The sequence below is a fragment of the Mirounga angustirostris genome, unplaced genomic scaffold (assembly GCF_029215605.1).
Source record: "Mirounga angustirostris isolate CCGP_5_RB_7025 unplaced genomic scaffold, mMirAng1.0.hap1 SCAF_8, whole genome shotgun sequence".
Classification (NCBI taxonomy): domain Eukaryota; kingdom Metazoa; phylum Chordata; class Mammalia; order Carnivora; family Phocidae; genus Mirounga; species Mirounga angustirostris.
The window spans coordinates 144,031,849-144,037,848 of NW_026991716.1; positions in this window are offsets into that span (position 1 = coordinate 144,031,849).

A 6,000-nucleotide genomic window follows, 5' to 3' on the forward strand; every position below is an offset into this window, starting at 1 on the left:
AAGCAAACTGGCTCCCTCCATGCACGGCTCAGTCAGCGCCCAGAGGGAAGACGGAACACCTGACCATTTCCCAGCGTCATGTTGTTTCTAGATGATGATGTGATCCACACCCTTAAGATGCTCTGTGATCATTCTCATTCAATGACAAATGTAGCCCAATCTGCCAAGTGCCTCCAAAGTTGTTTGGACAAAGAAAATTCTTAATAGTTTCGTTTTATTAGATACATGGGAAATATGGACTTGATTCACATCATTCAAAAAAGTGCTTCTGACGGGTACGAATTCAGCACCCTTGGGAGCTGCTGTCTGAGGCGTTGCCCCAGGTCAAGAGGGACTCGGGGGTGCGGTCGGTGCGCTGGGGGCGCCGCTCGCGGTCCATCAACCCCACATACAGTGGCCACAGCCGAGGGTCCTGTCTTCTGCTGTGGCAGCCTGGAGCCAGCAGGGATTTGCGTTGGTCGGCAGCAAACTTACAATTGGGGTGTGTTCGCTCGGCTGCGGCTCGGAGAGTGAGGACAAGAGAGCCTTGTTTCTTGTTGGGCCGGGAGGTCAAGGTCCGCCACGGCGGCGTGTGGGTTTTCCCTTCTAGGACAACTCTCCCATGCAAGTTTCTTCAGCGCGCCCTCCTTCTGGGCATCGCCGTGGGCCGGGACCACGCACACGCCGTGCATCCCAGCCGCGGGAGGAGGCGCTCTGGCGCTCAGCCCGCCCACCCGGGCTTGAGGAGCAAGTCCTGCGGCCGGCCCTGCTCTCAGCCCCACCCGCGAGTGTCTCCTGCCCCAGGACGCCTCCGAGCACGGGAAACCGGGAGTGGCACGTTGCTGTGCTAAGGGGACGCCACCAGCCACTCTAGTCCGAAACGGAACCCATCGAGTACATGTCGGTCACTCTGTCCTGAGAGGGCGTCCGCTCACACCAGCTGCCTGGAGGTGGACATATAACTTTGGACCCCAGTCCTTGATGCAGTTTGAAGCATTCATGGTCGGCAAGAGAGAATCCATGGGAGAAGCGGGGACGGTCACCTCTCTGCTGCACATGTGGAAAAACCAGGAGTCAGAGAGAGCCAGGGGCCACCGACCCAAGTCCCACCACCCGGGCACCTGCTTTTCTGAGAAAAGACCAGTTCTCATGGCAGGTAAAAGACAGCCTGGGTTCTGAAGTGTGTTCGAGCAAGTGTGGCTACACCCAAACTGCTCCTGAACCACACTCAGACAGTCAGCAAAACTCATGTTTATGCTTTGGAAATAAGTGAGTCTCATTGGGTCCTCAGAATGCACCTGCCGACGTTCAGAAGTTCTGATGGAAATTAACCCCACACCCGAAACAGTAGAAACACTTGAAAAATAGTCACTGAGTATCTTACAGGGGAGCCTGGGTGGCTTGGTTGGTTGCGCGTCTGCCTTCGGCTCCGGTCGTGATCCTGGAATCTCTGGATCGAGTCCCGCATCGGGCTCCCTGCTCGGCGGGGAGTCTGCTTCGCCCTCTGACCCTCCCCCCTCTCACGCTTGCTCTCACTCTTTCTCTCTCAAATAAATAAATAAAATCTTTAAAAAAAAGAAAAGAAAAAAGAAAATCTACAAAGAAACACCAACCCTTCACCGCACCGCGGACGGGGTAAGCCGGGGCGTGGGGTGGGGGCGCGGTGTTTGTTCTCACCGAGGGTGGGCGCTTGCCACACAGCAAGGGTAGCTGTGATGACCGTGAATGGTGGACTGCTTGCCTCCATCAGACCTCGAGGGGCCACGCGGGCACCGTGAGCCCACCGTGACTGGGCTCCACCGGCGGGGGGTGTCCCCAGGCCTTCTCCCCCCCCCCCCCGCCCCCGCCCCGTTCAGATCCGCGCTTGACACGCAGCACAGGATCTGTCTCCAGGAGGACGGGAAGGCCGTGAGCTGGGGGTGAGCACCTGGGCTCCCAGAGCATCACCGTCCCGCCGACCGTCTGCGGGTCCCTCCCTCGCGGCCTGCGTGCCACTGTGCTCACGCCACGGCTCTGACAAACTGCCTCTTTTGTCACTGGACCTCGCGTCACGCCTCTGTGCGCCTCCCCCTCGTGCCAGGCTTACCCGGCAACTTGCTATGATTCTCTGGCTTCGTGTATTCCTGAAGGTCACACATCCCTGGCGCTCCTGATCCTCACGCGTAGATCCTGTCTCATGTCCCTGCCCGACCAGTCTTTCCTTCCTTCCTCTTCAACAGGACGAGGTGGGAAAGAAGGGCCCCGGGCTTCATGGGTGCTCCAGGAGCCCCAGGAAACACGTTTCCCTGGAAGTCTATTCAGCAACAGAAGCAACCCACTCCCCTCTGACTTCCAGAGAGGCTCCAGCAAGCACCACCCAGTACTTCGTTCTGGTCTCTCCGGAAGAATCTGCCTTCTTGAGGGCAGAACCATAGCTTGCAGGCGGCGGCCAGTGCTGGGTACGTAATGTGCATTGTTTCGGTTGACCAGCCCCCAACGCCCACCCTTTGCCCCAGAGTCAGGTGCCCAGGAGGCCAGCGGGGCCTCCCTGCCTCGGTCCACACCCGGGGCCTGGAGGACGGCAGTGCCGCACCCCTCCCCTGCATCGGTCCCTCGTGACCTTGACAGCAGGACAACCAGAAAGGATGCAGAGAAGGGAGGCCCTCTCCACACAGCTTCACCTCACTTACTTCTGAGAGCAGGAAAGATTTCAGTCAGTGATCTGGGAAATAACTTATGGAGTCGTGAGCGGGTGTGCATTCGAGTGTGTACATGTGAGTGTGTTTGTGGGCAAATATGTGAGTTTCACGTGTGCATGTATGTATTCACATGTGTGCACACTGGTGTGTGCACTCATGGCTCTACGTGCAAGTGTGTGTTCGTGTGCTCACATGCGTGTGGGGGTCAGGGGGCACACGTGAGCTCTGGCACGGGTGTGCGTGCAAGCGTGTGCATGCACATACGTGTGGGGGTCAGAGGGCACACGTGAGTCTGGCACGGGTGTACATGCAAGCATGTGTGTGTGCACATATGTGTGGGTGTTAGAGGACACACGTGAGTCTGGCATGGGTGTACGTGCAAGCATGTGTGTGCACATACGGGTGGGGGTCAGAGGGCACACGTGAGCTCTGGCACGGGTGTACATACAAGTGTGTCTGTGCACATATGTGTGGGTGTCAGAGGGCACACGTGAAAGTGTGTGTGTGCACATACATGTGGGGGTCAGAGGGCACAGATGAGCTCTGGCACGGGTGTACATGCAAGCATGTGTGTGTGCACATATGTGTGGGTGTTAGAGGACACACGTGAGTCTGGCATGGGTGTACGTGCAAGCGTGTGTGTGCACATACGGGTGGGGGTCAGAGGGCACACGTGAGCTCTGGCAGCACAGCTGCCCGGTTCCCCAGGACGAGAGTGGACAGTGGCCGCCAGTCTCCATCGTAACCATTGGGCTCGCTGACCGCCAGAGGAAGAGAAATTAAAGCTACACCATGTCCTGCCTTGTTGTTCAAGTTTTGCTCCAGTTTCCTGGACTTCTATTGAGATCGCTGCTTTCCTTAGTGGAGTGAGATCTGGGTCTTGTGATCACGTGTGAAGCACGTCCTCGGTGAGCAGGACGGATGCTGGCGGGTCGCAGGACCAACGCGGCCCACAGGCTCCTGGTGGGGAGGCCACCTTGAACGCCGCCCGCACAGCCGGGGACCCCGCAGGGGTGAGGGGGAGAGGCAGACTTTGCAGGCTGCCTCCCCGGAGAGAGCTCCGTTTCCAGGAGAAGAGAGGGGAGCCAGGAGAAAGCAGCCAATGCTGCTTTGCACTCGAAGAATCAGGAAGACATTCAGAAAATCTGATCAGCAGTCTGGAGAGCCAGCCCAGAATGAAACACAGGGTCATGTGTGCTGACGTGTCCTGGAGACCCCACTGCTCCTGAATTTCCACTCCCAGCCCTGAGCCACTGCTAGGTAGATGCACATGTGCAGAGACCCCAGGGAGCCCTCTGATCAGGACGCGGGACCTTCCAGAAGGAAGGGCCAGAGGAAGCACTAGTCTGCCGCGTGGGGAGCCCCAACCCCCATGAGTGTGTCCACGTAGAGACCGTGTCTGCACATCCGAGCGGGACAGTCTGTGTGGCTCGAGGGCACATCCACATGGCACACCCACATTGTAAGGGGGCCGCTGGTCCCTCGCTCGGTGATGCCGGCGGATCAGAGCCTTTGCTGTCAGAGGAGGTTGGGTCTCCTCTCCTGGCTTCTGCAACCCCTGGGTGGAAGGACTGGTCCCACATCTGGAGTTTGGCTGCTGTGAAACACGCCTCTCCTACAGAGGAGGGGGAATGTGCCTGGCCAGAGCTCCATGACACCCCTGGACCTTCTGTGAGGGACACCGTGCACAGTGGAGGCTGACCTTGGAAACGTACATCCCCTGCACGCGATCAAGTGCGGATGCTCGGGACACGCCACCGTTGTTGGGACGGAACCCTCCAAAAAGCAAAGTGGCTTTGGGCCTGGAGTTGCTGTGATCAGGAAGCACGGAGGCTCCAGGTGAGTGGGCAGCGGGCGTCCCGGCAGGTCACTCAGGACCGTCGGGCGCCGGGAGGACGAGGAGCGTGTCAGGTCCATCCGCACCTCCTCTCTCCGACATCCCTGCACCTTGTAGGATACCGTGAGTTGCTGGTCACGAGGCTGCCTAAAGGCACGACGGGAGGCAAACGGGATTTATAGAAGAAAAGTTAGGCTGTTGGTCACCTTCCTGTTGGGCACGAGGGTCTAGCCAACGTGTCTCTGGTCAGTTAACGGGCACCACGCGGCCGCTACAGGCTACTTACTGGCCCACATCTAACCATCCTAACATTTGGTTGAGTTTCCTCGAAAGCTTCATTTTCCCTTCATTCGGGCTCTGATCCTGAGACCTTCTCCTAATCAGAAATCAGAATCATGGAGAAACCTCCTGTTCTGGAAGAACATTTCCTCATTGGCCCGGCAGCTCCGAGAGGGTGGCTCCAGCCCGAGGAAGCCCTCCAGTGGCAGCAGAGGCGGGTCCATCCTCATGGGGCACCGCCTGCATCTCCATGGCAACGGGGTCCGCGTGGGCAAGTCCACGCGGGAGGACCACAGCCATCGCTCTAGACTCACGGGTGCGCGTGAAGATCTTACAGGTAAGGAGGCCAGGCCTCTGCATCCTGCTTCCGCCAGGCTCCGGGGAGACGGGGCTGTGACCAGGCCCCAGCCGACCCGACACGCCACAGCGGGGTGGGACAGCAAGTCCAGGCAAAACCCCACAGGCTCAGGCCAACAGTCCAGGAGCAAGGGGCCACTGCTCCCGCGATGTCTAAGCGTGGAGGGTCCCGTCAGTCATGAAAGGCAGGTGGTGCTGCCCTCTGAGTCTCTGGGCGATGTGCGTAGAAATTAAGTCAGTTTCCCTGGCCTCACTCCCCTGGAAGACGCGCAAGACTGCAGAGGCCCTGAGGGTGGGGGCAGAGCCCTCTTGCCCCACAGCACTCAGCCACGTGCACTCCCGTGCAGCCCCAGCTCCCGACCCCACAGGCCAGAAAACAGGAAAAGTCATTATCAGGCACCAGAAGGATTTTCCCTGATGGTGGGATCGCTTCGCACACGCATCTCAAGGGTGTAGCTACAGGCTCTTTGGGATTATCTACGGACATCATTGCTGCTTCACCAGATGGGGACGTTTTTGCAAACCTGACTTTCACTGACCACTAAGCCACCCACCAGATGTCCCCAGTCAATGGCGACTAAGAGGCCTCATGTGGAAAATCGCTTGCTGTGACTTTTGAGGATATTTTGTGCATCCGAGAGGAGGCAGAGGTGGGCGCCGCTTGGAGCGCTGCTTCCTGGCCCCCACCCCGACCCTTCTTGATGTGTCTTGTGAGGTGGCGAATGGTTCGTCTGCTGTGAGTCAGCCTTGCTTCCCAGCCGCTGTGCGTGCGTCTCACCCCAGCGCACTCTGGGGCCTTCCACTGTGCACTGTGCACGACTGATGGGACACCCCACACTTCCCACTGTGCACGGCGGTCTGCACCGTCCA